At 42.1% G+C, this 27,343-nt stretch overlaps 1 pseudogene; it reads right to left on the bottom strand.

Annotated features, from left to right (window-relative positions):
* Positions 1 to 1,559: 1,559 nt before the first annotated feature.
* Positions 1,560 to 8,252, bottom strand: LOC139723599 (selenoprotein Pb-like; annotated as a pseudogene).
* Between the last annotated feature and the right edge of the window lie 19,091 nt (positions 8,253 to 27,343).

Consider the following 27,343-nt stretch of genomic DNA (forward strand, 5'->3'; position numbering starts at 1 on the left):
ATATCCAGTGTTTGGTGATGCAAATAATAATTGCACACTATTTGCTGAAAAAAAGAGAGAATAGAAATAGAAATGACATAGGAAGGGTGGTCGTGCTTTCTGGTTAAGATTTTAACTGGTTTCTGCATTACCTCTCTCTACCCAGGCTTTAAGCAGTGGACCTAACCCTGAACTTCAAAAAACACAGATGTTTTCTTCGACGTAGGTAAGTGTTGTTCTTCCTATTCAATGAAATGAAATGACACAAACTAACGAATTACAGCAAGGACACATATTACACGGCACACACAAAATGTGGTCAAGGGATTTACAGTGAACCCATACCCATGCAAAAAATCGGGAACACGAAAAGAAAAGTTCGATACTCCATGTAGGTTAACTGTTGTTTGCGACGTTGGAACTCATTTCGCAACTAGGGAACTTCGCAACTATGTTATGGAGGGAAGTTGCAAAAGAGATTACTGAGACATCGTGGGCTAAAAAAAGGGCATGAATATCTACGTGAGTAGCTGTAAACTGCATGATCGGGAACCCAACTATGCGTAAACAAGAAGCTTGAATTGGAGAGTAACTGAGGATTTAATGGGACGTATGTTTTGTTATTTAATGAGAAGGATATTACTGCGAGCAATATTACAGGAAACACGTGTAGTATGGTAGGGAGAATATTGCAAAATCAACAAAATTAAGAAGAGCATGAAGTAGGGCTATACAGTACAATGTTACATAAACTTACACCAACAACAACAATGAGAACAACAATAATAACGATGCGTTCACTGGAATGTATGACCAGTTGACCTGTGCGTCATCCGGTACAAGAGCCTTCCGGTTTGTCTTGGTACCTTCATTAGCGGTTATGGTCAAGCAGTCCAGTGAGGGCGCTTTGTTTGCACGACATTTGAATTGACCCGACACGCGACCCGGAAACGAAACTCATTGCAGTATTTTTCTCTTTCTTTTTGAATTTGTGCTATTTTACTGTTATGTTTATGTTCCTCAAAATACAAAAAAAAAGAAGAATTGTTGTTTATGTTGATAAAAGCCGGTAACGAACTTGATTTAAAGATGCAAAAATAGCGTTGATGTATCAATCTCTGTACAGTAAATTTGTCATTATTTGAAGATTAGGTTAACATCTGCAAAAATGTAAAACAATTTAGGCGATCCGGTGGGTACTGGTGGCTGGTTGGTCGGGTCACGTTGAGGTGCTTCATTCTGGATGAGTCGGAGAACCGTGGGGAGATTGACCGGAGGGTCACGGCGACATCAAGACGACCCCGCGTCAGAGGGACGATCAGCTGGAAGCATCGGCAGCAGCAGCAGCAGCGCGTCACGGCTGTCACGCGGTGACGGTGACATCACGAGAGGCCGAGCGTCACGGCTGTCATGCGTTGACGGCGTCATCGCGAGAAGCCATTGCTCATGGCTGTCACGCGGTGACGGCGTCATCGCGAGAGGCCGAGCGTCACGGCTGTCACGCGCTGACGGCGTCATCGCGAGAAGCCGATTCTCATGGCTGTCACGCGGTCACGGCGTCATCGCTAGAAGCTATTGCTCATGGCTGTCACGCGGTCACGGCGTCATCGCTAGAAGCCGATTCTCATGGCTGTCACGCGGTCACGGCGTCATCGCTAGAAGCCATTGCTCATGGCTGTCACGCGGTAACGGCGTCATCGAGAGAGGCCGATTCTCACGGCTGTCATGCGGTGACGGTCCCATCGCGAGAAGCCGAGCGTCACGGCTGTCACGCGACAGTTACGCCATTCGATTCGTGTGGGACGCTAGCGTCGCCCTCTCGCAATGATCAGCATCATCTACTCGATTCTTCTCCTCCGTCCTGCTGCGCGGCTGCTGCTCGGCGTCAGGAGATAAGCCTGACGTTGCCCGAGCAGCATCAGCATCAGCTCTGTACGTCGTCGTCACCTTCCCTCTCTTCTAGCTGCTGCTGCTGGACACGGCATGCGGCTAGTTCCAGCTCCTGTCAGGGACGATCTTCAGCAAAGCCCAAAGCTTTCTCTTCTACCACCTGCTCCTCCTGATGGACGACTTCACCGAACTCCACGGCGACGTCAGCTATATGATTCGGTTCTGTGGCAACTGCGTAGGCTGGACGAGCACCCTAGAAATAAATAAATGGATATTATTGTTGTTGACTGCCATAACGGCAAATGTTTTCACTTGTCTCCATCTTCGTCAGTCCTGCCGCAGTATTGGGAAGAGTAGTTTGAAATAATCGTATATTTCTATGTATATTCAGATATGGAAATAGAGTATGTTTGTACTTTCATAGTACATTGATGGCGCTGAAAACTTAAGAAAATTGCTGTACATCGAGCCCTTTAACTTTTTTTACGAGCCTGATTGGAAAAGAACTTTGGACGTTCATAAGTTTTGTTATTCTACCTTTTCAGTTCAGCATACAGCGCAATGCACTGTCATGCTGACCTTGCTCTCGCCTTGAATAGCTAAACAATGAAGTAGCGCTCAACAAAGACTTCAGAAGACATCCGTTAGGGGAACAGAGTGAGATGACATCAGTAATATTCAGGACACATGTCTTTACTTTCACAAGAGTATCATGAGAGTGTGTCTATGGTCGTTAGAGAATTTCGTATTAAATATTAGAATCTCATTCATCTTGTTGCAATAAATCGTGTTACATCAGTAAAAGTAAAATGAACAGACACAGATTCATATTAGATTCATATTGCTTTATGTAACGCAATTCTCCTGTTGCTAGACCATTTATGATTTAATATCTTTAATCAGATTCAGCAAGCTATTAGAGAGTGTGATCGTGATCCTCTTGAATCTAGCGAATCCATGAGCAGAAACAAAGGAGGTCCGTACCCTAGCAGGGGAAGAACTGGCAGACTGAGGACGAGCAGACGTCCTTTTGTCAGCTGAACAGTGACATGGATGCGAGCCGTCGTAAGTGGCGTTGATGGCGAGTTCCACCACGGGATGTGACAGATTGGAGTAGGGCATTGGGATGTGATAAGTCAGCTGACCGCACCTATGAGTCAAGATGGGGGAAGGAAAAGAGGGATGGGGGAGGGGGCATGAATGAGGGAGGAGAAGGGAGGAAAAAGAAGAGAGTGTTCGAATTCAGTATATAGTGTTCATTCACACACAATGGGGATCGCTAACTCATAACTTTACAGGAATTTACCAAAAGCCAGCTCCAAGGTAGCACATATCGAGGCTAGGGCTTGCTGGGCATAGAGATAATGATACTACGAACATAGCGGTGAAATATATCTATGGAGCTGACATATCATAATCAATCTGTGATCTAGGTCTGAGCAAGGAGGTACTGAGCTTAGGCCTTATATAGATACCAAATGGAATCCCATATCTTGAAGGAGGAGGGTCCTTCGGCACCAGCGAAGAATAAAATTACCCCTCTGACGAAGTTTCAGCTTGTGCACTTGCCATAATCTGATATCTCAATTCTCATGATATTAACTCGTATACTTTGGTAAAGTCTGCATGGATTACCATGTTTTCATCGTAGAATATCTGTTTTTATCTGTTGTCTTTGGAAAGTCTCTTGTCTCTCCTACCACTGTTTACTTATCACAATGAAGAATAGTGATAATGTTCTCTTTGTCTTTGTTTTCCTTTAATTTTACCTGTCATAGATGAGGATATCATCTTTGCGGCCATCCAGAAGGCTCCAGATGTCGTTGAAGTAATGGGACTGGTAGAAGTCGAAGTCGCCCGCCCAGGCCAGACGGAAGATGGAGACGAAGGAGAAGAAATCGTAGTCGTTGACCACGATGAACTTGATGTCGGGTTGGCCGTAGTCACCTTCGTACCGACCGCGTAGGTCGTCCAGTCTGTAACAGCATTCGGGGTAAAGAAAAAGAAAAGTTCACAAATACAAAAATATTACTTTGCGCCTGCCTACTTGAAAAACGAACCCTGAAAATGTGCAAGCAGCTGAAAACTAGATGAATATTCTTGAGAAAGATACAGGGATATGAAATTTAGCGTATCAGGGAAATTACCCCCTGCTAAATATTGATTAGTGATCAGGTTAGAGTAAAGATTAGGGTTAGGGTTAGTTTTAGGGATAGAGTTTGGGTTAGAGTAAGGATTAGGTTCAGGGTTAGGGTTAGGGTCATCAGGGGAAGGGTCTGGGGTTCCCAGAGGGTAATTGCCCTAGACCCGAAATTTAGATGCGAACAAGCGTAGGAGAGATCAGGTATTCAAACGCCTTACTGCACCAATGAGGATCTCGCGGCTAGTTACCTTGAGGCCTGTCGCAAGCAGAAACTTCAGCTAGCCCTGAGCAGCGCCACCACCGTGACTTGCCCGCGACTCTCCTGCATAGGGTTCACTCCCTGCGCACTCCATGACGGCGGCTCCGTGCAGCGCGCGCTGGATCCGAACACTTGCTCCTGTGCCCGGGCTCCCCTGGCCCCCATGTACACGAGGCACAGGAAGGCGGCTAGGAGCCCGGGCAAGGCCCGGTTACGCATGGTTAGGAGGTGGGCCTAGGAACCTGTGAGGAAAAAAAAGTAAGAGAAGAATGAGGAAAAGCAGGAAATGAAGACCATATCGACATGCAAGAACATCGGCATACTACACTGTATTACTCGTGTATGTACATGTAATAGGCCCAGAACTCATATTTCCCCAAGGGGCTCAATATTGATAGGAAAGGCAAAACCCTTTGGTTTCGACCTGAACTGCCAATTTGACAGGACTTGTAAAGTGGCAAGAATCTAGTACACCCGAAAGGGCTTATGTCACTGGATGCTGATATGGAGGAGACTTCGCCGCGACTGCCCCGACTAATCAGTCGCCACGACTCGTGCGACTCTAGGGACCAAGAAATGGCTTGTGCATTCACCGAGACCTCTTCAAACAAGGTGACAACTTATTCGCCCGGAAGTCGCGGGGACTTCGCCGCGACGTCTCTGGTAGGTCGCCAATGGGTCTCCGCAAGGTCGTGGAGACGTCGTGGAGACCTCGTGGACAAAATCAGTCTCCGCGACTTGTTGGCCGTCACGAAGACCAGCTGGAGACTGCATGGAAAAAGTCTCGGAAAAAGTCAAACATGCTCGGTTCGATTCTCTCGCGTCCACCCTGCTACCAGATAGACTCGAATCGTCACCAGGTCGCCACCTGGTCTCAAATATAGCTAATGGGATACCCACTTTACTGACTAAAGCCGTCCCTCCATCTTACTTCATAACGATGAGATCTGAGCGCTGTTACCTATTTACGGGTTATGACTGGTAGTCGTCCAGTGCAGTCCATACGACGAGCATGCAAAGAGGGCCGTTATTGTAGGCCCTACCTGTACAATGTATTACTTAGACTTGTCAAGCCGCATCCAGCGAAAAGCCAAGACCCAGCTTTTTTTTTTCCAAAGACCTTCGCGCTGCGGTTACCACTAACAGTAGCGACCGTAGCTAGAGAGCCATTAACTGGCCCCATTAACCTCCAGAGTCCCAATACTCTGTCCACCATTTCCACATCTACGCAAGACACCAATTTAATCGCGGAAGCTATAAGTTGATAGGCATACAAAGCTTGACATCAGACGTGCGTCTCCCGGTGGCCAATGGCAATTAAACTTTGATGTTGAGACACCAAGTTTCCAGAAACGTATATAGGGGCATATTATATATATATATACAATGTATATACAGTAAAATTTCTTTCGTGGCCGATCGGGCAGATGAAATTCCGAATGATATTTAATATTCTATTTCATTTCGGGTCACCCAAACTTCAAATTGAAACATTTCATCGGCCCACACGGGCCAATCAGAGAAACATAATGTAAGTGCCATGCCCTGCAGGGGCGGATCCAGGAATTCTGTAAAGGGGGGGGGGGGGCGTGACTAATATTTCTGGTGCAACTTCCGGGTTTCATTTCATTTTGTTTTCTTTTGTTTTCTTTTGTTTTTAACGAAAAATAAAGGGGGGGGGGCGTGCGCCGGTTGCGCCCCCCTCTGGATCCACCACTGGACAGGGGCGGATCCAGGAATTCTGTAAAGGGGGTGGGGGGGGGGGGGTGACTAATATTTCTGTTGCAACTTCCGAGTTTCATTTCATTTTTTTCCTTTTTATTTCTTTTGTTTTTAACGAAAAATAACGGGGGGCGTGCGCTGGTTGCGCCCCCCTCTGGATCCGCCACTGCCCTGTCACAGATAATCGGTGTTTTACAAGAGCATGGTCAATGGGACTACCAGGTTAATAATGTTCCTATACGAATCTAAAACAAACCATCCTAGCATTTCAGCTAAAAACATAGATTTATAAGACCAGTGATTTATTTTATGCGGCAAAGAATCTACCAGCTAGGACACAAACTGTACCAAAGTCATGTGGACCGGTGTCATAAACGTTGTTTTATCCACAACGAACTGTTGTCTGCAGGATCGAGTATTTGTAAAAATCATATTTGCTGTTCACGTTTGGAGGATTTATTGGCTTGGTTGCGTGCTTTACGTGTAGTATATCACTTTACGTGCCGTTTCCTAATGATTATAGGACATAACCAGGGAGGTTACCTTCCTGACATAACACAAGCTGTTTGATTTATAGGCATAACCTTGGTATCCATACAATAGAAACAAAGTAGTGTGTGCGTGTGTGTGTGTGGGTGTGTGTGTTTGGAGGGGGTGGGGTGCTGAAAAGTTGAAGTTATTGAATTAGCGAGGGGGCGGGACGCCATTTCAGTATACATTGAAAATAGCGACTGATGAATAGTCGGGTGCTGTAAAGGTGCTGCGGGTGCTGCGAAGGTGCTGCGAAGGTGCTGCGAAGGTTCGCTATTCCGAAGGGTCGTTAATCCGAAACACGCAAATTCCCTATACCTAGAGGTTCGTTAATCCGAAAATTTGTGGCGTTATTCCGAAGGTTCGTTATTCCGAAGATTGGTTAATCCGAAAATGAAATTCGGAACAATGAACCTTCGGAATAACGAATCTTAGGAATAAGGTGCCTTCGGAATAACGAACCTTCGGAATAACGAGCTGTAACCGAATAGTCGATATATAATATATTATAATTACATGGAATATTTGGATATTGAAGTACATCTGAATAAATTGATATCCACATCATCCTAATTGACAGATGGGCAGGGTCATTGTCTTACACATAATTTTAAATGCTTTGGTTTGTCTGCATTAACACACACACACACACACACACACACACACACACACACACACAATTGGGGTACGACCTTCACGCGAACTCTTACAAAACAGGGACACGCGCGAGAAAAACCAAAGCATCCTTTAACAAGGTCAACCGTGGTTTCCTGTAGAGGCTCTATCCTCTGTATAAATGTTTAAGATCAAAGGTCGGTATTGTTTTTCTGAGACCATAAACATTAATCGTTATCTCTTGTTTGCCATCCAAATAGCCCCGTCGGGCTATATTAGCTTGTTCCAGCATGTTTTCAAGTACCCAAGAACAATGACCTGTCATTGCTACCCTCACTTTTATATTTTGTGTAAACATGAAGGTAGAGAGGGAGGGAGAAAATGTATGAGAAATATATGAATATATATATTATTATATACATCATAATACAATGTCATGCAAAGGCCCAAATGAAATATATATACAAAACTTGTTATTGCCTTCTTATGCTATAACTGGTTGAAACATGATATGTGCAGTGTGACATCGTCATAATATTAGGACAAACTTATAATTAGCCACTTGAAAGAATGACATGTGAAATGGCGATTATGTAAGTGACATTAATCATATGCCTTCTTTGAACGAAAATTTTACCAGTTTAGCCTACTTGTTTTCAGTTAAGTTGAGTAATAAGTGATTAGTTCACAAGCACATTCAATGACTATTAGTCTTCTGAAACCCAATAACCCCTCCCCTCAGCTCATTTACGCTATATGTATATTCACGCTGCGTGCACATTTAGTGTGTCACACAATCATGTGACAATCAGGCAGCTAGGTATCATGGACAAACATAAAAATTATTAAACATTCACCAAAAATAGATCCGTCACCTTATCAGCAAACCTACAAAAACAAAAAACAAAAAGTGAACAAACAAGAAACTGTCAAAACTTGACAATCAGGTTTGAATAATAATTAATCTATTTCTAATGGTGGATGACATGCTATATACAAGGCATATGTTTATACTGCTCTATGACTAGAGAGAAATACGTACCTCTGTAAGTTGGTGGCCCGTAACTTCGATGGACGAGAAAGAGGTTATATCGTGACGTCTGATCTCTCTCGCTCACCCGAAGTCGACTGAAGATCACACTATCAATACATTGCGCATTTGGCAATGATTTTTTTCCTCCAAGTGATTATATGCCCTGGAGGTTATCACATGATCGGCGATATACTAGTAACCGTTAGGGATTTTTGTTGCTGTTGCTGTTGTTTGGTTTGTTATAAACCTCAGCTGATATGTCATTTTAGGCTTGTGTAGTCTTTATTCTTCAGACCGAATTTGAATTATTTTTTTTTCTGAGTCGTTTTCATCTGTTGTTCTCGGTTGAAGTGATCAAATATTCAACCGTATATATGTCTGAACGGACTGATAGGGAGCACCGTGTTGCTTATACTGGTGCACTAGTTGCACTAGATACTCCCCTACCCCCCCCCCCCCCCTCAAAAAAGGTGATGTCGTTTCATGTGTTTGGTAATATTGTTCAGACAAAATAATGCTACGATAAACATAAACAATGGTGTTCCGTAGACTTGCATGCGGAGTATATTAAATCATCAATCCATAAAGTTACCTCTAGCAGGATAGCAATTGTGTGTGTGTGTGTGTGTGTGTGTGTGAGTAGTAGAGCTCGTCTAGATAGTAATAATTCGACCTTGATTTTTCCGAGAAAATGGGAAAAAATGAGAGTAATAAATATAAAAATAGTATCGCTATGTATTTTGTTGAAAATCAGGTCACGTACTTTGGAGAGGTCAGAGAGCTTATAGTAATAATGTAGCCTTGAAAATAGGGAGGAGCGGGCAAATCAGAAAGTGAGAAAAAGAAAATTATGAATGTATCGATAAATTTATAGTATTGATGCTGAGTTGATAAAAATTTGTTTTGACGGGATAAAGCCCGTAGAGCTGCTGGAGGAACGAGAGCAATGTGAGGAAGAAATGTGCGGGTACGAAGTGTACACTGATGAGCGCCGGACATATCAGACAGTGACCGACGGTCAGAGCAGACAGCCAGTGAAACAGTATATCATGAATGGACGAAGTCTACTGTGAAATGCGAGGGTACGAAGTGTACTCTGATGACCGACGGTCAGAGCAGACAGCGAGTGAAACAGTATATCATGAATGGACGAAGTCTACTGTGAAATGCGAGGGTACGAAGTGTATACTCTGATGATCGATTTGCATATCAGACAGCGAGTGAAACAGAATATGACATGTAGTATGGAGGCTGTGTCGATGAACATTTGTTTTGACGGGATAAAGCCATAACTGTGAGAGGTACTAGGGTAATTAAGACATGTGAGGGTACGAAGTGTACTCTGATAAGGTCAGAAAACTTAGAGTAAAAATATGACATTGAAGAGGACGTAGTTGTACAATAGGAGAGGAAGGAGATGTTTGCTAGAAGAGGGCTAATATGCAAGAGTGAGCGAAAAATACTCTGATGAGGTCAGAAAACCGATAGTAAAAATATGTCCTCGAAGAGGAAGGAGTTGTCTGATAGAAGAGGGCTAATATGCAAGAGTGAGCGAAAAGTGCACTGCTGAGGTCAGAAAACTTATGGTAAAAATATAACCTCGAAGCTGTTAAAAATTGAGGAAAACAATGCAAAATAAGCCGATTGTGATGAGCTCTGATACATTTATAAAGAGTGAACATGAACAACATCGATCATTCTACAGGTAAAATCAGTATTGCGATCTTTGTCTTGAACGTGTAGCACTTTGAGTTAACTGAGAAAATGGCCTCTTACAGTTATTCTGATGCCAGTGCCTATGTGAATGATGAGGGGGATGTTGCTGGTGTTTCCAAGGGACGAAATGAGGACGGTGACAGTTCGGCATCAATGGTGAGTACATTATCGTTTTTTCGATGGATATGTTTAACACAGATGATTTTAGAAAAGTTGATTGTCACAAAATTAAAATACAAATTAAGTATAGTTTATCACGTCTATCACTTAATTACAGTGCCGTAGGGACATACTGCATTATTATGAGTCTACGTTTCAAATGATCCTACGTTTTAGTTATTTCTATTCGTTTCATTGTTATTTTTTTTGTAGAATTCCTCCACGAGTGGATATGCTGGAAAGTCAGTGACGTCACCATTTACTTTCGAGGAAGGAGCCATTCCCTTTCACTTGGGTTCAAAACGCTTTGTTGTAGTGAAAATTTATCAAGGCACTGTCTACGTGAACATTCGCGATTATTATCAAAATCATCTTGGCAAGATGTGCGCGGCTTTGAGGGGTATAAACCTTACTGTGGAGCAGTGGGAAAAGATGCGTGATGCGATGTTTCCAATTTCGCGTGCGATTAACCAGTTGCAAAAAGAGGCCAAAAAGCAACAACTACAACAACAGCAGAAAAGGAAGAGGGAGAACAGCAACTCCCATTCATATTCTCGCAGCACTTCTTGGCAAGGTCCCGATTATTATCATTAATGGTCTAACAGAACTCGCGCTTCTATTTTTTTTACCCACCCCCTATAGAATGAATATCCACTATCACTACTTCTACTGTTAATAATAATAATAATAATAATAATAATAATTTTTTCGATAGGTCAAAGCTGAACTTACCCACCACAAGGAAATGAGAAGCATAAAACCATTGCCCGCTGCCAAACACGTGTCGGTAGATGAGATTCGGGAGATGGTGACATCGAAGAGGGCCAGTGAGACGAGCGGAAAGGACGAGAAGGAGATGGGAGCAGGTCAGGACGGCGAGAAAAGGAGGGAGAGATCAAACCTGATTGATATTCCCAATGATATCCACTGCATCACCCGTACGACCTATGCCGGACCGTTCATCACAGCCACCAAAGTGATCATGAAAAAGATCAACGAACTTGTACTGGAGAAATGCTACGGTTGTCAAACGAATCATCCTAGTCAGAAACACCACGAGTGTCTGTGGTTAGACTGGGAAGCGAAGATAGACACATACATGGATTCAGCAATATCGCAACTGACGGAGTCGGAGTTCATAGAGAACTTGGACGCCGTGTACGACATGGACAATTTGTGGGAGGATGAACGTTTGATAGTCCTGTGCGAGGCTGTGGAGTTTTATCACTTTTACTTGCGTACACCAGAGGTGGTGGAAGAACTATCGCAATACATAAAGTTACACTGCTAGTCACTTTATGGCATGGGTGTGTGTGTGTGATAATGCTACATTATAGCGATGCACTATGCATTAAATAATAATGATTATAATAATAATCATAACAATAATAATAATAATAATTCAATTGACTATCTAATCTGTCAATAACGCATTAAAAATTGAAGCCGAGCAATCCAATTGGGATCGAATGTGAAGAAGAAGAACTACAGTCTCGATGTGTCATACTGTTGGTATTTTCTCGTCACATGAAAGGTTGAAAGAAAGAGAGAGAGGAGGGGAAGTAGAGAATGATATTTTGTCTTTCGTTAAAAATTGCACATATATATATATATATATATGTATTGTTTGCCTGTACGAGTGTTCGGTGTGATACGTTCAACTAATTATCCAAACGGGATCTTGTGTGAGAACCTATTACACACACACACACACACACACACACACACACACACACAAATAATGATTGATAGAGAGAGAGAGAGAGAGAGAGAGAGAGGAGGAGGGGAGGAACAGAGATGAGTTTTCGTGGTTCGTTAGAAATTACACTGTATATATATATATATATATATATATATATATATATATATATTACTTGCATGTACGAGTGTTCAGTGTGATTTGTTTAATTAATTATCCAAAAGGGATCTTGTGGACATGCCATCCTATTACACACACACACACACACTCACACACACACACACACATACACGCAACCCTGAAAAATTATAAAGTACGATAGCCCAGGGACATCGTCCTTTGCTCCTTCGAAAATACAAAGTTCAAACGTCTCAGAGTGCACAAACAAGTTTTAAAAATAAGGGTATTACAGTAAGGTGACCGGTGGATGTCTCTTTGTCTTTCTTGAAAAACACAGCCCTCAAAAAAATTATAAAGTACGATAGCCCTTGGACATCGTCCTTTGCTCCTTCGAAAATACGAAATTCAATCGTCTCAGAGTGCACAAACAAGTTTTAAAAATAAGGGTATTACAGTAAGGTGACCGGTGGATGTCTCTATGTTTTTCTTGAAAAACACTGCCCTCAAAAAAATTATAAAGTACGATAGCCCATGGACATCGTCCTTTGCTTCTTCGAAATACGAAATTCAATCGTCTCAGAGTGAACAAACAAGTTTTAAAAATAAGGGTACTTCAGTAAGGTGACCGGTGGATGTCTCTATGTTTTTCTTGAAAAACACTGCCCTCAAAAAAATTATAAAGTACAATAGCCCATGGACATCGTCCTTTGCTTCTTCGCCGAAATACAGATCTCATACATCTCAGATTGAACAAACAAGTTTTAAAGATAAGTGTACTATAGTAAGATGATCGGTGGACGTTCCTTTTCCTTTTTTAAAACACAGCCCTATAAAAAAAAAAAAAAAGTTTACGCAATATGATGTAAGAAGCTAGTACCATAATCACTGTACATAACGCCCCTTGCTCTGACCAGTATAAATATAACTTGCGAGAACTGGAGTACAACCGTTCGAAAAAAATGGACAAACAAGGGAACTCTGGAGCTGTCGCTCCAACACCACCACCCCCACCGCCCCCACCACCACCTACACCTCAGAAGGGGGGGAAAAACGCACCCCCCCAAAAAAAAGAGAAGAAGAAGAAGAAGGAGAAGAAGCCAGGCCATATCCCAGCGGGCACTATGGCTTTTTCAATGCCGTCTACTGTACGGATCCCGGCACTAGAAGGCTTGCAAAGAAATGGGGATGGTGATATCATCATCCCCTTGGAGGTGCTAATGGCAGTTCAAACACCCGACGAAGAAGATTACATTTGGTAACTCTTCTTCTTCATCACACATCACGTGAGTATACCCTTACCTGTGTTTTTTTTTCCTAGATCCGTGTACTATTTTTGTACCTTGCATGTTCACTCGAATATAAATTGACAGTCCGTGGTCTGACGTATCATCATTATCATTCTAGCAGTATGGATTCCAATACATTTAACGAGAGACTGACAATATGCAATTCGCTTGACGATTTGAATGCATTGTTAATGGAATATGAACAGTACCAGGGTAAGTGTCATACGTTCATTCATCCCTACAAGAAATGTATGGTTTCTTGCGTGTTTATGTCTGTCTGTGTCTTTGTGTTTTGCCAGTCATTCTCTATTTTCTTTTTTTATCTTTGTTTTTTCCTTCTTTTTTACCTTCACATATAGACCAACGTCTGCCACCAACACCACCACCACCATCACCATCACAACTCACATCACCCCTAGCGACCGAAGCCGGCCCCCGGACCAGCCAAACACATTTTCCACCGCTTTCCACCGAACCACCACTACCTGACATCTCTGCTGCTCCTACCCAGCAAGGCGGCACCAACACCACCGCGGAGGAGGAGGAAAAGGAGGAGGAGGAGCAGGAGGAGCAGCAGGAGGAGAAGGAGGAGGAGGAGGAGGAAGCAGATACACCCACCACTTCTCACGAGTCGCCATCCCCCGCATACTTTCTTCGACGAGTGAGTCAAAGAACCAATAAGAAATTTAAAGCCAATGTTGTTGATTACACCGTCTCTTTTCCTACCCATAACGAACTGACGCCACTGATAGATGCCTTGCCGCGTGCCAGTAGTTTATTTCAACGTATAGTAGATGATATGATAAGAGATGCCAGTGATCACGACATGATTCGACTCGTTTTTAATACTCCTAAGTTAGACAAACCCATAAGTCTTCCTTTTGTGAGAAAAGATCAACTAAGTCACGATGTGTTCATGCAAAAGTTAGAGGCAACCTTACAGTCCCACGAAGAAATAACCTTGGACGAAACGGTAGCTTTCAACGTGATACATATGGAAATGCCAGTAGGTGGTAAGAGGAATAGGAGAAAATGTTCGGATTACGATGAATTACTGAAAACCATGCGATGTGTGTTGCGCATTAATAATAATACTGACAATGATAGAATGTGTTGTGCAAGAGCGATCGTGACCATGATAGCCAAAATTGAAAATCATCCCCAAAAGCAATCTATTCAACGAGGTACTAGATTACAAAGACAAATGGCTAGACAGCTGCACGAAGCTGCTGGTATACCCATCGAACAGTTGTGTGGTATTCCGGAAATCAAACGTTTCGAACAAACTCCCATGATGACCAATTACAGAGTAGTGGTTGTTTCCAGAAGAGCCTGTAACTACATCACCTATATTGGTCCCGAAGATAGAGATCATACGATTTATCTTCTGCAGACAGACGATCACTATGATTTGATCACCTCCATGAAAGCCTTTTTGAACAAAAGCTACTATTGCGAGAAGTGTATGAAAGGCTACGATCACAGGCGCGAACACTCTTGCCAACGCATTTGCAAATTGTGTTACGGTTCGACTTGTCCCGCAGTTAGCCGAGCGGACGAATATGTAGAATGTCACAAATGTCATCGTAGATTTAAGAACGCTACTTGTTTGAAAAATCATGTCCAAAATAAAGTGTGCGAGACCATGTACAGGTGCGTGACGTGTGACAGAAATGTCAGCGTGGAACTCTTAAAAAAACACAAGCGCGAGCATGACTGTAGCAAGAAATTTTGCAAACACTGTCAGGGCTTTTTTCCGTTCAATCATCAGTGTTATGTCTCACCCGAACCCCTCGAGAAAAATAAACAAAAAAGTTATATATTTTTTGATTTCGAGTGCACTCAAGAGAGTGGGATACACGTGCCCAATTACTGCGTGGCCCAAATTACCTGTTTTGAATGTCGTGACCAAGCTATCGACACTCCTTGTACGCATTGTGGAGAAAAGAGACAATTCATTTTCAAAGGACCCACGACTGGCGATGATTTTTGTAAATGGTTGATAGACGAGCATTCCAACGTCATAGCAGTGGCCCACAATATGAAAGGGTATGATGGGATGTTTGTTCTTGATTATCTCTATCGCAATTGCATCATTCCCAAGATGATTTTGAACGGTGCAAAGATCATGAGCATTGATATCTCCTTAAATGACATCAAGATCATCGACTCCCTCAATTTCTTACCAATGCCTCTGGCGAACATGCCCAAAACTTTCGGTATTGAAGAACTGCAAAAGGGATACTTTCCTCACTTTTTTAACACGACCAAAAACCAGACGTACACGGGTCCCCTACCCGATGTCAAATATTATGGTCCCGATAGTATGTCTTGCGCCAAAAGGCAAGAATTTTTGAAATGGTACGAGAGCGAGAAATCCAAGAACAAGGAATTTATCATGGCAGAACAATTACACGCATATTGCGTCAGCGATGTCGACATCCTGCGCAAATGTTGTATGCGCTTTCAGGACCTATTTTTTCAAGCTACCAACGGCGTCATTCCCTTTGAGAAAAGCATCACCATTTCCTCGGCCTGCCACTATGTGTACAGGAGAAATTTTCTCAACGAGAATACCATTGCTGTTCTTCCCCCTAAAGGCTATAATCTCCGTTACAAGCACTCTAAAGTCTCAATAGAATGGCTAACTTACATGAGTGAGAAAGAGAATGCGTACATACGTCATGCGAGGAATGAAGGGGAGGTAACGGTGGGTAGATACAGGGTAGATGGTTTTTGCGAAAGCAACAAAACTATCTATGAATTCTACGGGTGCAAATATCATGGATGTCCCAAGTGTTACCAATTTGATACGCCTAGTCCAGATTATGAAGATAAGACTATGGGTGAATTATTTCTAGACACTCTGGCTAGAGAAGCGTGCATTGTACAAATTATGAAGGAGTATCAAGTGGTCACTATGTGGGAATGCGATTGGCAGAGAATGAAAGACGAAAATCAGGTACCGCCCCACATCAAAACACTGACCGGTATCGATGACTATGTACCACTTGACCCAAGAGAGGCTTTCACGGGAGGTAGAACCAATGCTACTTGTCTTTTGTACGATTGCAATGAACACGAAAAAATCAAGTATGTGGACTTCACCTCTCTATATCCATGGGTGAATAAGTATGGTGTATACCCCTTAGGACATCCCGAGGTAATTACGAGCAATTTCAAACCTGTTTCCAACTATTTTGGTCTTATCCGATGTAAAATACTTCCTCCAACTGACCTCTTTCATCCTGTTCTACCTAGTAAGATCAATGGTAAATTAATGTTTCCATTGTGTAGAACGTGCGCTGGAGATTACAATCAGCAAACCTGCCAACATTCTGACGAAGAGAGGATGTTACACGGTACTTGGGTTTCTATCGAACTGAATGAAGCCATAAGAAAGGGTTATGAAGTTAGCTCGATCGAATCTGTCTGGCATTTCCCCCGTAGAACGCAATATCAGAAATACGCGGAAGAGGAGGAGGAGGAGGAGGTAGAAGAAGAAAGAGAGGTCTGGGTTGGGAAGCCACGCGACGAATCAAAAACTGGTTTATTCCGGTATTACGTAGATCAATTTTTGAAAATTAAACAGGAGTCGTCAGGGTGGCCAGATTGGTGTAAGTCAGAAGCCGATCGAGATAAATATATCGCGGATTATCTTCGTCACGAAGGTATAGCGTTAGATAAAGAAAACATCAAGAGAAATGAAGGCATGCGCGCGCTGGCGAAATTACAATTATGTTCATTTTGGGGTAGGTGGGGTATGAGAAATAACTTGACCAAAATAGAGATAACTCAGGATCCTGCAGTATTATACGAGTTTCTCACAGCGGATGACAAGCAAATATTAGATTTAAACTTCGTTTCTGACGAATTGGTAGAAATAAGATGGCAAGTGGCGGAGGAATTTGAGGAACTATCAAAACAATCTAACGTGGTCATAGCTGCCTTCACTACCGCTCAGGCCAGGCTTAAGTTGTTTCATATCTTAGATCGTCTAGGAGATAGGGTGCTCTATTATGACACGGATAGCATCATTTATGTCGATAGAGGACATATTCCCGACGAATGGTCGCCTCCCTTGGGAGATTACCTCGGTGATCTTACTGATGAATTGGATGGTCGTTATATTGTGACTTTTGTGGCAGGGGGGCCAAAATCTTACGCTTATCAATTGAACGATGGTAGTACTGTGTGCAAAATCAGAGGGATCACTCTAAATTACAAAAATTCCCAAGCCCTGAATTACAATGTCTTGAATCGCATGGTGAAAAAATTGAATACCAAAGAAACTTACAAAGTAACGGTCACCGATAATCATCACATCACGAGAGATATCAAAAGACAGCGCATTTTGTCTAAACCACTCAGCAAAGACTACCGCATTGTTTACGACAAGAGAGTCATTCAAGATAACCTGTTTACCGTGCCATACGGATGGGTTCCCCACGAATAATAATATAAATCATACCTCTTAACAACAAGAAAGGCCATTTCGGCGTATGCCTCTCAAGAATGATGAACGTGTCTGATTCTCGCGCACGGGTGAACGAGGGGGGGAGGAGGAGGTAATAGGGGAAGTGGAGTATCCGGTAGAACTCACGGAACGTGACATTTTGACAGTTAAGCGAAATATGCCTTGGAAATCAGTTTTTCTATCTGCTTTCCTAACCCTTCTTTTTGTAGTCACCTTTAGTTTAACTTATCATTCGGAAGAAAAAATCTTAAAACTCCTCCAAAATGGTGTAATTCCAGATACTGAACTCTTTAAGCCTTTACGTTCATTCTTTTTCAACGCATCCAACATCCTGGTTTAGCTATTAAGACGCAACACTAAATAATGTCCATCTCATCAGAGTATAAAATAGACTGCGATGACACTAAACCGCGTTAGTTCAGACGCAATTTCTCGAAAGAAGAGGGGAAAAACACTGTCATCGTCATGTCGTTAAAATTCATTCATCCATTTACCTGCATAGTGGCAGGTCCCACGGGGAGTGGTAAGACAGTATTTGTCCGGAAAATTCTAAACTCTCACCGCGAGATGATCGATCCGCCTCCAGAAAAGATAATATGGTGTTACGGGGTTTATCAAAAAGCTTACGAAGAGATGATGCGAGAAATGCCTTTTGTACAGTTAATAGAAGGCATACCGGGCAATCTGGACGAGCTGATAGATCCTACATTTTGTAATCTTATTATCATGGATGATTTAATGTCGGAATGCGGTAATGACGCGCGAATCACCAATTTGTTCACTCGCGGTTCTCATCATCGCAACCTCTCCGTCATATTCATAGTACAAAATCTTTTTCACCAGGCCAAAGAACTCAGAACCATCAGTTTAAACAGTCATTATCTGATTGTGTTTAAGAACCCCAGAGATAAATTGCAAATTGCTCATCTAGGTAAACAACTATACCCGGGGCGTGGCAAATACTTGCAAGAAGCGTACCAAGATGCCACTCGTTATCCTTATGGATATTTGTTGATTGATCTAAAGCCCGAAACGCAGGAAGAGTATAGATTACGTAGTAAGATATTTCCTCCCGATTTGACCGTTGTGTACGTTTGTAAAACGTAAGATCAGTGAATTACTCTCTTTTGTGCATCACGATAATACGTGGTGGTTGATTGTGACTGGCAGGTAGCCATAAAATAGACGTTTGTAGCATTTTTGCGTCACTCTTTCAATATGTCTCGTAGATTAAAGAACCACTTGCCGGAGCTGCAAGTCTTGAATAAATGTAATTCTAAACAGAGAAAGGCTCTTTTAGAATACGCCAACAAAGATCTCATTTTATGTCTATCCGAATGTTGCGCAAACTGCTTAAAAGGTAACGTTCAATTAACTAAGAGCCAGAAGAAGGCATTATCGCGGCACAAGAAAGAGCTGCGCTTCGTAGGTAACAAACGCAATGATTATAAAGCTCGAAAATCAATGTTAGTCCAGAGAGGAGGTTTTCTCACATCTCTGCTGGGACCTATTTTGTCAATGTTATTAAAATGATGTATTTTCTAATCAAAGTGATACTAATAGATTAAGTTTAAGGTGTCGAACGAGTGTATGATTGTCAGAATCGATTCTCTTTGTTAAACTTATTGGTACTTGTCATGGCTAATAGTAGTAGTAGTATGCAAAACACCAAGAAAATGATATTGGTGCCTCACGATTTTGCTAGTTCTTTGCAAAAAGTATCTCCACAGCGTGAAACACCCACGGGTAAAGCTCTGTCTATATTGGACGAGTCTATTCGTGATGTGCTAGAAAATCACGCCTTATCGGATAGAGAAAAATTGCAAAGATACAATGACATCTTGTATAGATACTTGCAATTGCAAAAGCAAAACAGTCGGAAGAAGCCGATCGAAGTGCTCTTAGGAGAGCGACACGCAGATACCCATGATCCGACATCTACAAAAGCACAGTCCGACGAATTGTCTGACCATCAATACGCTACCTTGAAGGAGGATGTGTTAAAGATTTTACCCCCCTCGGTAAAACATCGAGGGAGTTTGTTATTAGATCATTTACTGCAAAAGAAAGACAGCACCGACTGGCTGAATAAAAATAGAGAGTTGATCGTTGGTGATTCCATTGTACCAGGCTCAAATGTAGTAGATCTAATATACGATGTCATGAGGGTACGCAATACGCACGAACCAGCGGGTTGGAAAGAATTTCTTAAAATTCTGATCAATAGCAATACGCCCGAATCACTTATTGTCAATACGGCACGACGCAACGCAATGCAAGACATGAAAATTAAAGGGTTCATACCTACGTCTGTAGACAAGAGGGTTACTAAGAAAGGGTCTAAGAGCGCAAGCTCAATGATGATGATGACTACACGTGCAAAGAAAAAAAAGAAGAGAACTCTACCTTTCAAGTGGGAAAGTCTCTGAATTATTGTGACCTAATGCATTGAGATTTGAGAGAAATGTGTTTATGATAATGAATAGTATAGTATTTTCTTGACGATAAATGTCTAAGCTAATGTTACTGAATACGTTGATACATCAAGACAATTGTTGAATGTGTATTGTGTTATATCATTTTTATATTATCTTTCTCGTCTTAACCCTACCGCGTCTCGGTAGAATAAGAGGAAACGAATGCCCATGATAGGTCACACATATTGATACCATACATGTATCGCAACGTTTTTATGCTCCTTCGCCGTGTATTGTTTGGTGTAATGTTTTTGTTATAGGATAGATAGATTACAATTGATGCCTTACATGCATCGAAACGATTTAACGAGAGTACAACGGTACCTATTGACTTTTATGACACTTGTGTACGATCGTCAAGTTTTATGTGAAGACGACTGATTTTTTTTTTTCAGCCTACCCGATGGTATTGTGAAATGACGTTGGTAATGATTATCATAATCATATTTTATGCATTCACTGAATGTTACAATACATAACGAACCTCTACGTAAGACGTGTACACGTGAATTCAAGCAAGATGAAGACAAATGAATATGAATTGTAAACGCTTTATTTATTTATTGAGACCACAATCGTGTATTATAGTCAAACATGTACAGACAATAAATCTACCATGTACAGCGTATAAAACTTTGCAACTGTATCACTCTTGTCCGAGTCTATGCTACACATTCTATAATCTTATAGACTAAGCTGCAATAATTCCCACAACCGAGGTTTTGCATGTTTGCGTGTGTGTGTGTGTGTGTGTGTGTTAGTGTGTGTTGATTAATACTGTAAGACTAATACATTATAAACGTGTAGCTTATGTGAAGTTGTGTATGTGTGCGTGTATGTGTGTGTGTGTGTGTGTGTGTGCTGATGTGGTTAGGTTAATACATTATAGCGTGCAAAAATTTACATTTACTATATATATATATATATATATATATATATATTATTGTTAACATGCAACACCATAAACTCTATAAGATAAAAAATAACTATACAAATAGTCTTCAGGTTATAACATTCACGCCGTAATTCTTAATAATATCAACTATCACAGAGACAGAGCTATACATCATACATTTTGAGCATACAATATCTACGCCTGACTTTATGGCACCTATGTACATAAAAATCTTAGCAATATAATCAGAAGATACATAGCGTAATATACCTACGTGTGTGTGTGTGTGTGTGTGTGTGTGTATTTGAGATTTTATTTTCTTGACAAGACAGTACGATTTATATTCTACGAATATACTTCTTACTGATACCATCATATCAGACAATGACATTATTCTACACGCGTGTGACATTGCTAACAGAATGCAAGTTACTATATCGCGGTCAGTTAAATAGGATCAAGTCACGTCACGACATAATCATTACAGTGTACAAGACGACACAGGGAGAGAGAGAGAGAGAGGGAGAGAGAGAGAGAGAGAGAGAGAGGAGAGAAAGAGCTATATCTTATACGTACAAACTACGAACATATATGAACAGCTTCGCGGTACTTATGAGGGTACCAAAGACAACACGCTTCGTTAGGTTATTATGTAACAGTACAGTCAGACATCTAATTACTACGGCATGCTTTGACGTACCACGTTAGAACCAGCATATCTTTCATAGCATAGCATCTATTTCAACATCCACGACTTTGCTATTTGATTGTACAGAAAATTCGCATCTACTAGTGGTGGCGGAGAGTGTAAATAATTGTTGATGTAATGGTACACTCTCTGATCATTCTGCCCCCGTGTGCGAGAATTAAATTCAGACAAAATGCTACTCATCGAATCACCTCTGGCTCTACGTATAAGATAATAAAGACAGTACTGCCCGCACACTGTAGACCAGCTGGATTGTAGCGATTTTCTATTGTACGTCCACACATCGGCATTGGCATTCAAAAACTTGGTAAAGTAGGGCGAACATAAAGTAGGGTGTCTACCATATGAATCAAAAAATTCACCACGCCCTCTACTGTCGATGTAAATAGCAATCCAATGAGAACCTATTTCTCTGTGACCATCTACATTCGCAATCAATGACACGGTTTTTTTCTCAGCCTCTCTTCTTCTTTTTCTTCCATTCCTTCTTCTTCTCGTGGCTAAAACTGGTAATTTATCGGCGGGAAAAACACCAACAAAAGTCCCGTTTAGTTTGGGTTCTTTCTGAACAACTCCCAAGAGTTCACGCGTGTTCATCTCGACAGATATCTAATTACCATAGTCGAGAGTGACATTACGATTACGATCAACTTCTAAGATAGATTCAAATTCGGAATAAACGACGACATTCACAGTTTCGGACAGGGGAGAAGCAAAAGTCAATTCCAGTCGAACTGATCCGGAAGTCTTGGGTTGAAAGTAATCGTCGGTCGACAGATCTGGGGTCAAATCAAAGGCGTAGAGGGCGTATCCCTTTCCGTAGTCGTCTCTAGTGATATGATTTCCCTTGTCGTGAAACATACTATTGGTACCAGAAAACAGAGTCTGATAGGCCAAGATGTAATTGGGGGAAGATCCAGTAAACTGAGGACGGAGCGGTTTCCACGGTACTTGTTCTGAATTAGCATACAACGCTATGTAATTCAGGTCATAATGATGAAAATTGAAGGGATTTCTGGCGTAAGATCCATTGTAAGCCGTGTTACTGACACAACCAATCACCATTCGCTTGGGAATCTGTCCTATAACCAGGCTCTCTCGGGTAAAAGACAACTGTCCTTTGGGAATTGAAAAAGAGGTTGTCACGACTCGTCTGATAGGATACTTGGCCGTTTCCGTTTCCAATGTTTTAGCGTGCAGTAGCGATGTGGTCGGGCTCAATTTCACGCGTCTCACCAAGAGACTGGCTTCGGTGATTTTGACTTTGTAGCTTGCTTCAGGGGTAGACGACATGAGACTAAATGCGTTCTTGCTGCGATGAAGTTTGAATTTAATGTCCACCCCTCCCATAATCAACCGATCTTGGAACGATGCATCCACGTGTAGCCTTCCTACCATGTCTACCGTTTTAGACAATTTGGTAAACTCGTGGCGTTTATTCAGCCCTTCGTTGGTATTACTCGAGGCCAGAGGGTCATTGATTTCCATATATCCCGCCGTGTCTTTGTAAAACAAGGACGAAGTTAGCTGCGACAATTTTGCATCACGACCGTAGGTGAGAAGATTTTCGAACATAGCTCTATAAGGATAGGTGTTCGTGGAAGGGGTGATGAGTGTATCGTTGAACATCACATCTACCTCGCTGAAGAGCGAATGTAGAAAAAGATTGACTGGTGCTACAGAAGATTCATCGGTGAGGGCGGTACCATCCGCATTAACAACTTTCGCCTTGAGATGTAGCAGCGTTTGAGAAAGATCGGTATACTCTTCCGGCGAACTTTGCAGATGAAATTGTATGGGCGTGGCATCGGCTATGCTCGTCACGGGGAAGAACTCGACCCATTTTCCTTGCTCTATGGTCGTCTGAGTCGGGGGGATGCTGAACAGGTCAATTTCCGATTTAGAACAGTCGCACGATAACTTGTGTAGCTTTTCCATTATGCCCTCAACTTTAGCTTTCACTCTCTGTCTTCGGTTAAAAATAGTAATAGAGTGATCAGGACCGATCAAAAATATCGTTGCTTCTTTTCACCGGTCGAGAGCCAGTGTAAATGAATGCCTTCTTCTTACGTCTGGTCTTTTTATTCACTTTCTTGTCATTCTTCTTCTTCGTCTTTCTTTTCACAGGAGGTGCGTCCATACTCTCGACCATCCGACGTTTAATTTTTTTCGCTTGTGCGGCCGAAGCAGTTTTCAAACTTTTTCCCGCCATGACATCTTGAGCTACATTAACACCTGTTTGCAACGCTCTTTTCCCCAAGTACTTTGTACCAGCTTTCAGGAGTGGTACGGCCGATTTCCAGATACCTTTAAGCATACTTCCCAGCCCATATCCCCGTTGCACTCTCGCCCCTCGAAAATAGGGCAGAGATCCACTCCCATACTGGGGATGAGACCACACTTGTTCTCGATGGCGCGGCATTACACCGTTAATGTAGATAACGACAAGCTCTAAAATGGAGTTTAATTACCAACTTTCCGGACTGAAATGGCACTTTTTCCCCAAAGTCACTTCTTATATCAACTTGTATAGTGTCTATGTATTTTGATTTTAAGGGCAGATAGTGAGGGGTTTGGTAAGTAAACGTGACGATCTCACCGGCCCTTCTGTGGGGAACGGGAACAATTCTCAGGAGAGGGGCACTGATGTCACCCACGGGCTGATTGCAAATCACGTCCGTATACAGATAAAGTGTATTGATCCCTCCATTCACGTTCGGAGAAAAAGGCGCCTGTGCGTGACCGCGAATGATGCCGCGGGGAAATCCCAACAGGTAACCTAATCCCTCGCTTAACTGTATGGCGCTGACTTGATCGAAATCAAAAATAACTTTGCCCGAGCTCGAATCGCGTTGTACAGTGAAGTTGTTACGAAATCGTTCAGGTAGAGCAGCTGTCAGTGCCTCGCATATACTACCTATATCTTTGTAATGTCCTTCAGGTATAACGCAATGGCTGACCACCTCTTCGGACAGTAGAAATTGAAATGTGTTGTTCGTAATATTCACGTTATACCAAGAATAGGGATAAATTATTTCCACCAATGCCACCTCCCACTGCGCGTGAAATATGAGCGGCGCGGCTAATTTAGTCTTAAAACTGGTGACTGTATTATCCGGAAAATAATCGAACGAACTATTACTGGGTAGAGTCACGTAAAATTGTTCCTCGCCTTCCATACTGATTCTTTCGTCAAAATGATGCCCTCCCTCAATTGCGATAGGTTTTATCGATGTTATCTACCCACGCATTAAACGTGTCTGGATAGCCTAGAAATTTCACGAAATATTCGGTTTTACCCCCTCGCTTTCGCCGTCTCAGTATCTTTTCCACCCTATACATGTCCGCCTTGTCCTTACGCACCCTCTGCAATTCAGGTTCGTAAAATGTACCTTTCAATTGTTCGTTATTATCATCGGTTAAATGATAGACGGGTAAATCACGATGTTTACGACCAGACACTGTGTACACTTCCTCTGTCCAGTTGGGGAGGTACCCCTTTTCAAAAGTTCGTTTCATCTTACTGATGCGTACTCTTTCACCTTTTTCGTAGCGAGGTCTGTTTTGTTTACGCAATGCCCATGATTGATCACCATACAATCGCTGCCAGATGATACCTTCATTTTTCTTGGTGACGAGCACGGGTTTTGTTTTGATCGAACGGTGCTGGGCATTATTGTAGGCTCGGAGGAGTTTCGGGAGTATGCGGGTATACTTCAACGTGTTGGAGTGAGTAAAATATTTCCACATCTTTTCTTTCAACGTTCTGTTAAAACGTTCGACGACACTAGCCTTGGTTTCGTTTTCAGTTGTAAAAAACTCAATGTCTTTCTCTTTCAAGAAGGCTTGAAATATTCTGTTGGTAAATTCAGTGCCTTTGTCCGTTTGAATCTTTAGCGGAGACCTCTGCGTTTTGAAGATAATTTTCAGAGCACTGACCAAGCTTTTGCCACGTTTGTCTTTGATGGGCACTACCCAGGCAAATTTAGACAAAATGTCTATACATGTAAGGAGATACCTATACCCCGAATTGTAACGGGAGAGCGCAGACATATCTACCAAATCCATTTGCCACTGATCATCCATACCGCCAACAATGACTCTGCTTCTACTAAACCGACGTCTGGCCGGTTTGTGCAACGTGTAGGTGTCAATACCCTCTAACCATTCTCGTATTTGTTTCCTACTTAAGCGATATCGACCATCTTCTCGCACGAACTTGTACAATTTTTCTACCCCGCCAAAACTGGCTTCGTGTTCTGGATTGAAATAAATGTCATTCAGATATCGATTCATGTTCTCTCGTGTCACTCTTAACGTGTTAGTGCGAGCACGTCCACAATACCTATATACTCCCACAAAAACAAATGTTTATCAACTCTGTCTCAATACTACGTATTTATCGTGACAGTCATATTCTATATTCAGTCGCTGTCTCATATGCCCGTCGGTCATCAGAGTACACCTCTTACCCTCACATTTTACAGTAGACGATACTGTTTCACTCGCTTAGACTTCGTCCAGTCATATGATATACTGTTTCACTGGCTGTCTGCTATGACCGTCGGTCACTGTCTGATATGTCCGGCGCTCATCAGTGCACACTTCGTACCCGCACATTTCTTCATCACATTGCTCTCGTTCCTCCGGCAGACGATACTGTTTCACTCGCTTAGACTTCGTCCATTCATGATATACTGTTTCACTGGCTGTCTGCTCTGACCGTCGGTCACTGTCTGATATGTCCGGCGCTCATCAGTGTACACTTCGTACCCGCACATTTCTTCCTCACATTGCTCTCGTTCCTCCAGCAGCTCTACGGGCTTTATCCCGTCAAAACAAATTTTTATCAACTCAGCATCAATACTATAAATTTATCGATACATTCATAATTTTCTTTTTCTCACTTTCTGATTTGCCCGCTCCTCCCTATTTTCAAGGCTACATTATTACTATAAGCTCTCTGACCTCTCCAAAGTACGTGACCTGATTTTCAACAAAATACATAGCGATACTATTTTTATATTTATTACTCTCATTTTTTCCCATTTTCTCGGAAAAATCAAGGTCGAATTATTACTATCTAGACGAGCTCTACTACTTGTGTGAGACTGGTCATGCAGACTTTATACACATTCATGTGCTATTGATCGTTTTTACAAGCTGTTTCTTCTTAATTGGTTTATCTGACCTCCACTATCGAGTACTATAGTAAATAAGAAAATCTATACCTCGTTCCCAGATGCAAATATAATTAAAGAACCAAAAAAAAAAAAAAAAAGAACAAAAAGTCCCTCCCGTTGAGCTTCATGATAAGATAGCACGTACAATCCTGAAATTTAGCACCGGGACTATATCGGATTATCCATAGTTATGAGTTACACACAGTCATCATTATCATACAATAAACCCCACTATAATTTTCTACACCCATGTATACCTATGGAATACTCTCATGTGAATAGTTCATCGGCGTACTAAACATTGATAACAATGAAATATGATATTATGAACTCTTTGAAGACGCCGTGGGAACGGAACTATGAGAGGTCATACCTCTTGGGCTTGACACACATAGACCCTTAACTATTTTTATCTCTTCTCTCTCTCTCTCTTTTTTTTTTTTTGGGGGG

The sequence above is a fragment of the Diadema antillarum genome, unplaced genomic scaffold (assembly GCF_040938485.1).
Source record: "Diadema antillarum isolate AM-2024a unplaced genomic scaffold, OU_Dant_1.0 scf00000195, whole genome shotgun sequence".
NCBI classification, from domain to species: domain Eukaryota; kingdom Metazoa; phylum Echinodermata; class Echinoidea; order Diadematoida; family Diadematidae; genus Diadema; species Diadema antillarum.